The 14,899-nt window shown below is 40.4% G+C and overlaps 1 protein-coding gene across 23 annotated transcripts in view; it reads left to right on the forward strand.

Annotated features, from left to right (window-relative positions):
• The window catches only part of ESRRG (estrogen related receptor gamma), a 384,103-nt gene that overhangs the window by 90,833 nt on the left and 278,371 nt on the right, over positions 1 to 14,899 (forward strand). The window lies entirely within an intron of this gene.

Here is a 14,899-nt window from a genome sequence, read left to right on the forward strand (position 1 = left end):
TTAATGCAGAATGCAAAGGTTGTTCTTTGAGCATGGCTGTGAACTGTGTGTCATGGGCCTCAGATCTGACTTTGAGCAAGCTGTGCTCCCTGTGGAGCTTTCAGGAAGAGATGCACTGAATGTCCTCACACCTTCTGCCTCTATCCAGGTATAGATATGAGCAGATGACTCAAGTTAGGAAGCATCTCAAAGAAACTGTAGAAATCTGAGCTCCTATGTAATCCTTCATGGTTTAATAACTACAGTATACCATGACCAGGGTTGCAGGAGGAGTTGTGTAGTATCTCAGCCCCACTTGTCTTTTGAAATCCAGTATGGTAGGCACTGCTTGAGTGCAACCAAACCATTGACAAGTGGACTGATCCAAGATTTTTCAGAGATGAGATCTATGTATCTAAGTACGATCCAGGTGATTTGAACCTCACCTATTGTGTCTCATTTGTTCCTGTTGATCCTGATTTACATTGGAGCAACTTCTCTGTTTTCTTGAAGTGCCCTTTTAAAAGGCTTGGTCTGTTCAAATAGAGAACATCAGTCTTAATCTGGGACTGACAGAATCTTTTGCTACAACTCACAAAGGTCCCAGACATCTTCTGCAACATTCTCTGTTGCCAAGAGTCATGTATTTTTTACCTATCTCCACTGCAGACAGAGAGCTGCAGCAGGCTGTTGCCAAAGTCTGTAACTCTGAAGGTGTGTAGAGTTACCTATCCACACATTTTGCTTCCTTTGCTTTGATGAACAGTTTTTGATAAAATCGCACTTCCTGGTAAAAATTAATGGTCTTTCTGTGGATAAACTTCTTACTGTATACCACAGGTTTGTTATTATGTAATAGAATACTATTGATACTAAGGAAAAAAAAAAATGGAGAGGTAGAGAAAATGTTGTAGTTTATCATGTCCTAGGGCTTTCTTTTCTAATTGAAAAAGCTGAATTGATCGAATCATTTGAGCCCTGATTTAGCTTTTAAAAAAAGAAGCAAAAGCTAAAAATGGCTCAGCAAGCAACTGAAATGCTATCGCAAGCTAGTGAGATCGATAAGGTAGGAAAAAAAAAAGGAAGAAGAAAAGTTTTTGAGTGACAGTGTAAAAATGGGAAATTTAAATACATCTATAGCATTTTGCTCCGTTGTGTATTGCATAAAATACACTTTGGCAGTATGTTTCCATGCAATCCAGAAGGTGATTTATTAGTAACGCTGAATTTGTGTTTATGTTCTGGACTGTAAACTACACTTATAGCAATATTTCTGTATTAAGATATTAATACTAGAAGTGCTACCTAAGCTTAACTTTACCAATATAAGTCAAAATATAGTTTATGGTGCTATAAATAGTAACATTGATATTGACACTTCCAGCAGCATCTAAGTCCCTGGAAAGCTGTTTCTGATACTAAATGAAAATGCAGGGAGCTGGCAGTGTATTTATACATTCCAGGGAGCACAAATATTTCATCACTTTCAGTATTGAGGTTCCCTTGTCCTTTGTGCCAAAGAGTATTTAAATATTTAGTGATATAGTCAAATATCTCAATTTAAAGAGCAATGTTTACATGAATTATTACATACAAGTTGTTTTTTATAATAATGCTTGCCTTATGCATAAAAATATTAAACAACAAGTGCAATGATCATTGTTGATCAGGACTGATCACTGATGATGGGCTTTGACTTTATTCCTTGCTTGGCTTTTTGGAGTCCTCTAGATCCTTACTGCTACCAGTGAGAATTTAAGGTATTCAAGATGTAGCCTAGTATTATCTCTCTAAACATCATCTTTCAAGAGTTCAACACATCTGTTGAATTATAAATCTTCCTGTTTTTTTTCCTCATTCAATTTTTTCTAGAGGCCTCATCACATCTATGAAACATCTAGGAATAGCAACCAGGACTCTTGACATTCCAAACCCTTTTTTAATTTGATGGGTCTGTGATACGAAGCCGTATGATGGTATTGTCTTTCCTCCTGCAAGATACATGTCAGCCTGTTTTATGTGCACATTATTCAAAAGAAAAGATGTGGATGGTCCTGATATTGGCCATTCTGAAAGTGTTAACAAAGTTGATTCAAATTTCCATATTTTTAGTTTGCAAGAACATCTGATGGCTTAGATCCTTTTAAAAAAAAATTGTGATTGACCATGCCTCATTTTAAGTAGTAGCTCAAAGCATTCATTCAGTGCTCATTCATTTTGTAGTTTGGAGTCATAGGTTTTATTTTCCACACTTCTAGAGAATCACTGCTCAGGAATGGACAAGTTTATGCTCCATCTTATTTTCCTCATTTCTAATTTGACTGCTTCCTTTATATTAACATTGGGTATTACTGGTTAATCTTGATTTCTTGAGATGTTCCCAGAAGTATGAACTGTTTTATCTAAGGTATGTCTGCTGCATGTATATGAGATGCATGGGTACACAAGTCAGACTGACTGTATGATTTTCTCAATCAAGTTTTGGTCCTTGGCGTATTTATTCACTGGAGATGAGCTAGAACTGAAGGATCTGAATGTCCCAAGTTGGTGTGAGAAGGTGAGAAGTGTAGACCCTTTTGAGGCGAAGAAGGGTTGGAGGATCCCCTCTGCAGCTCTTGGGCTTGACTTTTAATCTTCTGTCAGAAGTGTATTTTTAGCTGAGGAACCATGGGGATGATTCATGTGAGCAGGAGAGTGAAGGTGGCCATGAGCACCAAGCTCCGGAGCTAGCCCTGAAAGAAGGGCTAGGAGCATTTATGACTTTTTCAATGCTGTGGTTATGCCCAAATTCCTGAAGTCTCATTGAATCATAAATGGTACACTATCTCATACTCTTTTCGCAGAAAATTTAAAGCTTTCTGCTTTTTAAGAAGTTTTAAATGAGTGGTAAATAATGGATCAGTTTTGTCAATCCTGGTTCCTTACAAAATATCTTTTGGGAGTTTGACAACTGACACAGTAAGGAGAGGCTAGAGTGTATGCTCTTTTTCTGAAGTCTGGATGAAAACAACAGCAGAACCATCAGTTCTTGCTTTCTTTTTTTTTTTTTCATAGTTTCTAGCTGTTGATTTAGAAGTCTCTACTTCACTCCTTTATATTCTTAAAATAACTTCTCACTTTGATTCACTAGAGCCTGTGTTTAATGTCTCTTGCCTAATGTAGGTTGTGGCTTTCTCAAGCTTTTCCCCAAAAAGATGACTATAGTGTAGTAGACGGTCTATTTTTGGACACCAGTCTGTATACTTTATACTTTGTTGGAACAGTATGTAACAATGAATTGAAAGAGAGCTTGTATGTTTGTAGTTCTGTGCCTTTATCCATCCAGGAAATAACAGATTATTGTATTAAAACATGCTCTGAGAAAGCACTGGTTTTAGAGCATTGCCTTTCTAATTTACATTTCGTTTAAAATAACTTTTAAAGCTGGTTCATACTAAATTCATGAAGCATTCAAGATAATACTTTCATGACAAGACAAAGATCTTCCAGAAAGGTTAGGAGTATGTTCTTGGGATTATATGATATTTATTTATTCTTTTTTTTTCCTTTGCTCTGTATCCCCCAGTTTAATTAGATAGCTTCTCCTCACTTTTCTTTTAGAATTCTTTACCTTAATTTCTGTAGGTATTTGTGAACTCTATTTTTATTTACAGTTTAAAAATGCATGTATATGTAGATTTGTGGCTGTGTGATTAGTGTTAGCGGATAGGGAAGGAACATAAAGCTAAGAAAGCAAGAGAAAAAGATGTAGTTCCACTATATGCAACAACTGTGTCATTGCTCCATTATTTGCTTGTTGGAATAAAGGACAAATGAAAAAAACTCCCATTGATTTCGGTGGGAACAGAAGTTAACTCAAAATGAGCAGCTTTCCTCCATGTCAGATATTCGGAGGACTCAGGTGTTAATTTGCAAAGAAAGATCAACACAGATGGGAAAAGTTATAGCATGTGGAAAAATAGCTGGTTGAAATGCTGATCCACACAGTAAGGGCCTAATCTGCTTGATGCCACATACTGACTTCAGTAAAAGTCAGGGCCTTTGCAAGAATCCAAGCTAAATGGTAGCAAAAAATCTAGATAAAGGCCAAGTGAAGTGTCTCACTGGTGTGAAATCATATGTACACAGGACCTTCCCCATACAGATTTCTACGTAAGTTTTCTTAGAATAAAATATTCGTAAAAGAAAAACAGCATCCAGGAAGACAGAGCATCCGAGGCAACCCATCTGCAGTCTTGTCATATGATAGACTCGGACAAATCTAAAGCTGCCAATACAACTGCTCAAGAAGTATGCCAAGGGAGCAGATGCTACCTCTGCAAGGATATTTTCCAAAGTTTGGCATTCGGGATCTTGTGATTACCATCCAGAGATGGAGAGGTGAGAAAGAGAAGAGGAATGATGTTGTCCTGGCACCTTGCAGTGTCAGCTTCCCTTTCACATTCACTTGAATTATGTTTTTTCAATTCTTTTTTCTTCCTTTAAAAGAGTAATCTGGTGTGGGAGTTAAAAAATGAAGGCGATATGATGAAAATAGAATACTGTAAAACTTGATACAACCTTTGAAATATTTATTCAAAGACAAATTCATGAACACATTTAGATTTATGATGCATAATCATGTTTTGGTTAGCAAAAGGCCCACAGAGGTGCTGGATGAATCTGTGAGATCAGAAGACAGAGGGTAGCTGTGAACTTACTGGAATGGAAGATTGTTATTGTTTTTAGAAAGCAGCCTGAAAGAGATGCCGCATATTGCCATTCCTGCAGCATTGCTTTGTTCCGAGGGCTGGGGTGTCCATCCGGGGCACTGCCAGGATCAGGCCACTGCAAGGAGCCATTCCTGCCTGAGCACAGGCTTGTGAGTGGTGCAGTGAGGGCAGAGAGGACAGGGAGCTGCCATGGGGCCACAGCCAGCACCTGGCCTGGCAAGTTGATGTTATTGCTCTGCCCCAAAAACAAACATAAATCAGTTCTTTAAAACAAACAAGCAAACAAAACCCTGCAGGGTGGTTTAAATGCTTCTTAATTGTTTTCTTTCTCTCTGTGCTACTGAGTATGAAAGGGATAAGGTGGGACGCAGCATTCAGGTGCTCAGCTTGTCCCGTGTCATTCAGTATCCATAGACAACCTCTGCAAAACCTTCTGTATTCTGTGCTTATCCAAGGAAACGCAAACATGGCCAGCCTGGAACAGGCTCTGTTTCCAAAGGTTTATAGTTTCTTCCAGGCTCCTGCTGCTAAATAATATTCTGGTAATTTTGTTTAACATGAGAAAATGCTCTTCAAGACTCTAATACCACATTGGTGTTAGAGAGTTTTCTTCCCGGATTTCAGATGACAAGGGCATATTCAGAACCTTTCCTAAACCTATCTGGCTTTTGACCTGACTGTACCTTTCATCAAGACCTGCCAGCAGAACAACTAGGAAGCAGCATCTTTTATTTTGTTGTGAGTTCTATTTGGGCTGGAACTGGGGGGGGGGGGAAGAGGTGTGCTAAGGCAGCATTTCTGACGCTGGTTCCTGCTGTGTGGTGACCGCCCCGTGCTCTCCTGTCCTGCTGGGAGCTCTGTCACCACATGCTGCTCACGCACGAGTCAGCCCCATGTAGTCACACAGCAGCACTGTGCCCTTCCCTGCTGCTGGACGTTGCAAAGGTCACCCAAAATGATCCAAGGGCATTGTTTTCCTGGCATGAGCAGTGCGAGAGGGGACCTGTGGTTGAACGCAATACTTTTTTGTTCTGCCGAGGTTCCCCTCCCTATTGTAGCTGCTGCAGACTAGCACTGTAATCTCAGTGCTTCCTTCTGTGCAGCAGCCTGGATGTGTCTTAATGTTCCCAGAACCCTCACCCAGACCCCTGCACTTTCCTTCTGTATTATGAAGTGTGGGTCCTGTGGTGGAGCTTTTGGTTTCACCATGTCCCTGTCTGATGGTATCAGCTTCAGCTAGCTGCCTACCAAGGGGGTGGTTCTGTACTGGTTTTGGCCCTGTTAGCTTGACTGAACCAGCCACTGCGGTAGCAAGGTCTTAAGCAGAAATCCCCAGTAAGTGAATCTTATTTACTCAGATGGAAATAGAGCAGCCAAGGCAGATCATCTTGTCATGTTGTTTTTATGTGTCCCTTAGTCGAAAGTCATTTTTAAAATGTGAGTGATGCAATTTCTTGCATCTTTCATTTAATATGCTGCTTAGTAAACAGTGTTTTAGATTAGTATATTTGTAATTTAAATGAAGACAATACATCAAGTCAAGTCAGAAAAGAAGGAAGAAGTTTAAGGAATGATTGATGCCTCTTTCAGCATCATGCCCTCTTCCAAAAAAAAAAAAAAAAAGAAAAAAAGAAAAAAAAAAGCATAAGGATAGGGAAGAGGTGAGTTTATTGAGGATCTACTGGGGTAAAGGAGAAAGAGAGAAACTATTGTTCATGGGCAGAAGCACGCTATTTTTAAAACCACAGTCAGCTCTGATAGCTGAATCTGTTTTCTTCAAGCGCACTAATAAATTCTGCCTAATTCATTTTTTATTCTCTCTTGGGGTCTGCTTGCAGATTTGCCTCAACAAAGGAAGCATCATGTTACTTCTTTTAAATAATTGATGGCTCTTGGTCCAAGCCAGCTTGAAGGAAATTCAAAAATAGGTACTGATTGAGTAAATACCCAGCCTCTCTCGGCCCCAGCCCTTATTTATTTTTGCCGTCTGGGTGACTGGCAGTTGATGATGATGTCATCGAAGCTTTGGGTACACCCAGCACTTAGAGCTCTGATTTCATTTATGTATTTATTTGTATTTAAGAAAAGGCAACATTGTTAATTGTAAAGTGCCTGATGCAGCTAAGAGCTCTTCATAAATCATTGCTGGTGTTTTGCTGTAACAACGGCCAGGCCCGGGCTTCAGCAGCCAGTGGGAGAGCTGGGACCACTGGAAGGTGGCACGTGTGAGGAACTGTTAATGCTCTGAGACTTTCTTTGTAAGATCTGTGGACATCTTGTAATGTTCCTACACAATGTCGTGTAGGTAAATGATTCTTGAATATAAGAGGGGCTGAGCAACCTGATCAAGCTGTAGGTGTCCCTGTTCTTTGCAGGGGAGTTGGACTAGATAACTTTTGAGGGTCTCTTCTAACTCAAGCTATTCTATATTTCTATGATATTTTTTGTTTTCCAAGCAGACAAAACTACAGCTTGACTCAATTAAAAAATGGTAATGCCTGAAACCAGTACTCACCTAGTAAATAGTATAAGGTCTTTTTGACCTTGCAGTGTTACGTGGCCATAGATGCTATTCAACTGAACTACTCTAGTGTCCAGTGCTTTGGAGAAACTGTCAAATATTTTCTCTAATGCCGTGCCTGTGTTACCCACATTCACATGGTGATCCTCACACAGTTTGAGCAGTTTGACTGCCTGCAGCCATAATGGGCTCAGGCCAGAGCTTACCGGCTGAGAGAGCAAAGCACCACCAGGGCATGTCCACGTTGGTAGATGCGGGTGGATGGAGCAGGCTGAGCATGGTCTGGCTCTGAGCTGGGGGCTGTGCAGTACTTCGGTGTGATACTGCTGTCAAGCTGCAACTCCTGCTGTGTGTTACGAGTAGCATGAGATCGAGAAGCACAGGATGAAGATGGATCTGTCAGGAGCGTGCTGCACATTTTGCATATTTATCGTCCTCGTTTAGCTCTTGTAAGGTGAATGTTGTCTTCAGTAAAGTAAGTGCTGTAATGGCAGATAATCTGATTTTCAGAGAAAGCTTGCTTTGAAAAATGGAGGATGGAGACAGTTCTGTGCGTTTCCTTTCCTGCCATTCAGAAATCAGCCTCTGCGGTCATTATTGAGAAAACTAGTGTTTAGGAGGGCAAGCAATTAGGTTATTTTCTGAAGCCTTACAATCTAGACAGTAAGAGTACAATGCAAGAGTGAAACTTGAAAAAAACTTTCAAATAATGCCAGCCAAAGTGAGGTGAGGAAATGCATGTTTGGGGGTCTAGAAAGCATCCTGAACAAAGTAGTCCTCTGAGTAATGTTGTAGATGCGTAAAAGGTTTATCAAGTGAACATGTATGCAAGATGCAGTTAGTTGCATGCTATGTGTAGGGGACTGGGAGCGCAGGAGAATAACTGCATCTGCATTTTGGTGCATGTGACCGTGTTGTTTGGAAACTTCCCTTAGAGACTGTTCAAATTATCTGCCAAAAGCTCAGGTAAAAATTTAATTTGATGATGGAAGTAGCTTAAAAGCAGGACACTGGCTCACTTAGCGTGTTAATGCAGTCTTTTTCCATAGAGGGAAACCAAAGACTTGCTGAAGGCATAGCATGCTAAGGTATATCTATTAGTGTGTGCTTAACTCTGTTGCCTGGGAGCTTTTATTAAATGCAATGGCCAGGAAAATTGACCTCACTTTTTTCTTTGAGGGTTGGATCCTTACTCATATTACGTAGATGTATAAAGCTGGCAACTTACTTATTTACCAGTGAAAAAAGCACTTAGTTATAAGGAAAAAAAAAAAAAAAGAGAGAGAGAGGGAAAAGCTTGCAGTGGTTTGAAATATAAACCGCATCACAGGATATGTGTACGTTATTCGGTGTAACAGGGACCCTTTTGTCCACGGATATAATGTCATATAACAAATTGCATGCCACAAAATACCCCTGGTTTTTCTGATGGCTGGGCTCTCTGGTTATAAAGTGCTACTGCAAGCATTCTGTTTAGGAAAGGAAGTAAAAGCCTCTCCAGGGTACATAGAAAATGCTGATCCTGAATGTAAAAATGGACACATTTTAATCCTTAAGTTATTAATTATTACTCATGATTAATTGTAATTATTTTATTACTACTCCAAACCCTTGGGTCAGATTGCACACTAAAATCAGTAAGAAATTTGCTGGAGAATCTCTTGATTTGGTGTGTTATCTCATTGTATTGGATATTGGATATTATCAGTTGCACTAAAGAGACCAACTGCTCTCATGCCGTCGAATTACAGGATATATTTGGGTTGCAGGCGCAACTCCATTTCTTTCAGTGTCATCGGATATAACCATAAATTTAAAGCACAAAGGGAAGGGGAAATAATCCCTTCACCCACGAAGATGTAAATTAAAAGTTGCCCCACTCTAAAGAGCGTAATTCTAAACGAACCTTACTTATATTCACAAACGCTCAGCTGCTCAGCGTATACACTATGCATACACGCAATGTGAAAGGGGATGGAAGTGCTTTGGGATCAGACCATCCTATTGAGGGATTTTCAGTGGGAAATCTTGGACCCACCTCACCGCCCTACCTTCCACCTCTCTCTCCTCGAGTAACCAGAAGAATCTTTTCCTTCTGAGCGTACAGCTTGCAATATACATAAAAGCAGAGTTTGCTTTGATCCTGACAGCAAAACGTTTATTTTTAAACTGGGACTGGGCTGCTGTCCAGCAAAGCTCTCTCCTTTGCGCCGCGCCCCGGCTCCGCACTCGGCAGCAGCGAGGAGCAGGGAAGGGCCGGGTGGGTCCTGGCGAGCTCCCTCCACCTCCCGCTCCCCTCGTTCCCCCTTCTCCTCCGGTTTTGAAATTCAAATTGAATGCAATTTTCAGCTCATTTGAGCCAGAATATACTCTTGCTGAGCTTCAGTGGCTCTTAAATTCAAGCTAGCAGGAGAAAACAGATATCATCTGTCACTGAGGGTGGGAAAGAGTGTCCTCCCCACGTTTTATTCATGGGAGGCAGGGCTGGACAGACTAATTCAAGTCTTTCTGACTAATCGCTCGGTGGCAAACTAATCAGCTAATCGATGCGACTGGTTTCTTGTAGTTTGGTCTCTTTTGGCAGCTTTTTTTTTTTTTCGTCTTTCTCCACCCTATTTAGTATTTATGTTTGATGTCCTAGAAGTGCCCTCGAGTCTCTGAATGCCTGTGTTCGGTTTCTGACTGTACCTTCTATTGTCTCCTCTAAAGACAATACGATAGAAAAGCCGAAAATCGGCTTGTTGTCAGAGGAGAGGGGAAGGGAGAGAGATTTTCAAAGGAAGCTTAAAAAATAGAAAGGGGCAAAGGGAGAAATTCGTGTTAAATGCATGGGTTGTTACGTCAGCTGCTTTAGGACCTTGTACATCTATGGGCCACATTCTATATAAAACCTGTTTTATATTAATACATGCACAAATAACTCATGGGTCACCTCAAGGGAGGGGGGAGTGCTGCTCAAAAGTATTCAACTCCCTATTTTTCCATACTGTTTTTTGTTTTGTTTTGTTTGCTTATTATGATTTTTGAAACAAAGAAGTATCTCACACAGAGGACTGGATCACACTTTCATTGAACTCATTTATAAACTCCTCCTTTGTTTGGTGAAAATTGCACTGGTTTGGAGACAGGCAAACTACCTTCAAAGGGAAATGTTGCAAGAAACAGCAATTTGGTGGGTGTAAGGGCAAACCTAAAGTACAATCTGTGCTAGTAGAGAAAATAGGTTACCTAATCTAACAGCATGATAGCATTTTAATGCTGCTCTGAGCAACATCAGCTTGTTACTGGCAAAAATCCACAACCTGAATTTTTGTTGTAGCGAAATCTACGCGCGGTAGAGGATGTCAGAAATATATGGGACATCTGCAAATGGTAGAGAACATGTTAAAAGTCAGACTGGAAGTAATATCAAACACCCTGCTGGTCCCTCAATTGTTTTATGTGTTCCAAAGCCTCGATACATTGCTAAACCTGGATTATAGGTGGAAACCTGGCATTCTGCAGCTTCATTGGTACCAGTTCTTTGTTCCTTGCACTGGACAAGGGTTTGTGCACAATTAGAGCCCAATCCTGTGAACAGATTTGCATTTAAACATACTGATGTCAACCAGGGAAAGCATGCTGCAATTCCATCATTACTTTATCTGATGACTGAAGATTTTTTTCTGATAAAAATCAGAAAAAATCCCTCCTTCCTTCATCCATGCATTTAGATAGCGTAGTCTGATGGCATAGCAAATTATTCAGCAAAATAAAAGTGCTTAATAACCTTCTGTATTGCACAAATAAACTGATATGTTTTGTGACACTATTTAGCTGTGGCTTCAGGCACCATAAGTTCTTCCAGTTCGGAGTGTTGTAATCCCTAAAAAGTAGATACTTTTTCAACATGAGATGATTCAAAGCAATAACTTAGGCCTATGCAGTCAGTTGGCCAATTTGCAGTAGCTCAAGATAGATGCCTTACACAGAAGCCAGCACATTGTTATTGCGTAAGTTGGATGCTTTCTATCAGAAAGTCGCAGGCAAAATGCAGGGATGGAAGATGAAGGGCACCATCTGTGTATACTAGGAGCAGCCCAAGTTCACTGGTGGGACTGGGCCCCTCCACCACATGGGCAGCATGTATGGACCCATGTCTGGATCATAGTGCAGAACAGGGAGGTGGCAGGCACACAGCTGCCTGGGCAGCAGGAATTTATTCCAGTGGTCCTTGTGGTCATAAATGTTAGCTTTGATGTATTTACAGTTTCTGAAGCAGGGGATTTTGGAATCCCAATTTTAATTAGGCAATTAAATTCAGGTTAAGCCCTATTTCAGGTACTTCAGTGCCTCTCTGAATCATCCCCTTTGTCTCCAGCGGCTCGGTTAGACATTGACACTGACCTGCAAAGCTGGTACTACAAGTCCTTATGAAGAAATCTGATATTCGTATGGAAGTTATGATGATGTATGTAAATCAGCTGCCACATCCACACTGTCACCTCTTCAGCTGAAAAAGAAGGGCAAATCATTTCGTTGGTAGCTGCTGAAACCGTCAGCTGCACTGTCATTAATACTCTACCATCTTTCCTGGAAACTCAATATGTCAACTACCTGATGTACCCTTCCTCTTCCAAGAATATATCTCTCCATTCCTTCGAATTCTTCTTGAGCCGGGACCTCCCATCTGTCAGTTTATTGTTCTTCCTCTGGCCCATTAGTTTTCTCTGCCATTCTTTTTTCATTGTCTCATGGTTTTTTTTAGAGTTTTATTATGTGCTAATGACTAGAGAACCTGAGCTCCTTCCAGGAGTATATAAAGTGATATGTCTGACCACTGTTACACCTTTTATTTTCCCTCTTCTTTCTGATGGGCTGTGATATCTGCACTTACACTGTTAAGAACACGGTCACTCTTGGCACTGCACCATTTGGACTTTGGTGTTGGACCTGTTTCCCAGGGAACTGCCCAGATACTTTTTTTGTGATAGCTGGGCAATGACTCTTTGTGCAGCATTTCCTCTGAACAGATCTTCCTGGTCACTCTCCCTAGATACCATTCATGAACTTTCTTCTTCACCCTCAACTCTGTCTAGTGGCTTGGCCCTGATAGTCCTCAAGTTCTTCTGTCACTGGCCTACTTCAGGGGCCATGTGGCAGCTGGAGCTCTTGAAAATAAACTTTATGATGGGATTTGTAGAATAAAAGGTATGTGGGTAGCTCTGAAAGTAATGCCTCCTATTTATTTTCATGAAAACTGCAACAGATACAAAAAGCACAATAATACTATTTGATACAGCAAATTCTCAGCTACAGAACAATACTTCTCAACATAGTCACCACCATTAGCTATGCATTTTCACCAGCAATGAACAAGAAGCTGCATGCCATGCTTGTAAAAATCTGCACCGTCTGCTGCTGAAACACCACCACCATCCACTGTCTGGTCTCCATAAACATTCAGCAAATGTCAATTAATGTCAATGAGAGCAATTTTTTTCCACATGTAGGAATTCTATGACACACATTTGCTCCATATTCACTTCCATGTCAGATGCCATTTTGTCAGACTGCTCCTCTGCTGCCATGTGTTGCATGGCAACAAAATAGAATGGAATATTGGCAGGAGGGTTCAACTTCTGCTACCCTGCCACCACTATCTGCATCTGATGTTGTGGGACAACATAATAAAATAGGATGCATTATTTTCAGAACAGACCTTGTGTTTTGCTTTGCAGCAACACTAGATCTATGAAAATCCAGGTGAAATTATGAGTGTCTGATGGTTCTGAGCATTTTTTGAAGCTGCTGGTCACAGTGTAATCCATGGTTGTAATCTCCCTCTCCTGGATCTCACCCCTGCCTGGAATGTGCCCTCCTTTAAGCCCATGGCCGTCTTTCTTGGTCTGTTCTTGATCCAAGTGTGAAGCTTTTCTTTGCAGAAAACATGCTTCTTTGCATTCCTTCACTCACATTTCTATCATCTGTATGGCTTCACAGTCATTGCTCTTTTTCTTCCCTTACACGTGGATTTGCACTCTTCTCTCATTGAGATGAAGAAAAGGATTTTACTTAGCTTAGAAGTAGCTGGGGTAAAGAAATTGTATTCACTTCCTGATTGTCCTTAACAATTCTCCCAAGTAGAGAAGAAAAAATAGTCCAGTGTGACTTCTTTTCTCAGAAGAAGTTTGATATGTCAATATAAAGGATAGCCTTTTGCTATGAGCCTAACAAGCACAATGAATTAGTAGTACTTATTTTCTGTCTTTCATCACATGTGTTATTAGGGAAGTGAAGCTCAAAAGAAATTCACTTTACAGTTATATCCATGTTCATGTTGATCATTATGAGCCTTTCTGTTTTGTTTTGCTTTCCTATTACTGCTGCAAATTCCACTCACGTGCTAGTGAAATTTTTCACCAGTTTTCCATCTGCATGTATGGAGTCCCCCATGTAGAAATGTACAAAGGTACAGGGGTGGCATTGTAGCTTGTATGACATAGTGACTGTGTCCTAGGCATGGTACCCATTAAATGCTGTGGCATCTTTGGCTCTTCTCTTTCACCAGGCTTAGATGTTTTGATCATATTCTCTATTTTGTTCCCTATGCACCTTGTGAGAACACCTCTGGTAATAAAGTCACTGCATTGCTATTCTGAACGATCAGTTGCTGAGATGGTTGGTGACTGCATGTCACTTGTCTTTTGCCTTGGTCTTCCACTCTGCTGTGTTCATTCCAGGCTTCTGATACTGATTCTGAGATTTTCAGCCAAGCAAACTCTGGCTCATGTCAATGGACATTGGCATAAATGGGGTTTTCACTTAAGTTAGGTCCTGTGCAGCTCACCTTTCTGTTGCAGCACATATTCATGTATGACTGCTCATGTTATTAAGAAGTGGCAGTTGCACAGTTTTGTGTGTGAGCAGACTATTGAGGACCTGAGGAATTCTATTTAAGACAGAGATTTCCAAGTGAGATAGAAATGGCTTGACTGCAAGTCACGGAACTCCTAAAATTGTTGCCTTAGAGTATGAAAAAACATGTTGGCATGTGTATGTGTATTTTGCATATGTAGATGTGTATCCGTACAGAAAGACATATGCTTCATGATATCTCCTAAATAGCAGATTACTTGTTGCTGTTCAGAGGTCACTGGGTGACCTGGAATTCCTGTTTGATTATAACACGCTCAGTAGAGATCACAGTTTCAAATGAATAAATAACTGCCAACCAGACTGCAAGTGTTTTTGGTATCAAATGCATAAACAGTTATTTTTGCATTTTAATTTCATATCTACTTTAAATATTACATATATTCATCATTCTGATTGGTTGTTATTTGTTATCGTTCTCGATGTATTTTTTTATTATTTATTTTTTATAGTGCTTAGAGAAATTTAGTAGTGTGGGATCTGAACTATTCTCTTTGAAATTATCTTTCAAACTGCTATTGACTGTAAAAGGATTAGTGGTCATGTTAGAGAGCCTGAGAAAACGGTCTTACAGCACACACAGCATCTGATTCCTAAATAACAATCATCTCAAAGTCAGCCCTTTGCCCGAGTCAAATTTCTTTCCATCCTGGCACAAACCAGACTGGGACGACAAATTGTATCAACAAAGAAGCATGACATTAGCCTTGCCTATATTTTCAACAGCCTTTGTATTGCCATGGCAACAATAGTTTTAATTATGGAGAGCCAA

Source organism: Gallus gallus, chromosome 3 (genome assembly GCF_016699485.2).
Source record: "Gallus gallus isolate bGalGal1 chromosome 3, bGalGal1.mat.broiler.GRCg7b, whole genome shotgun sequence".
NCBI lineage: Eukaryota > Metazoa > Chordata > Aves > Galliformes > Phasianidae > Gallus > Gallus gallus.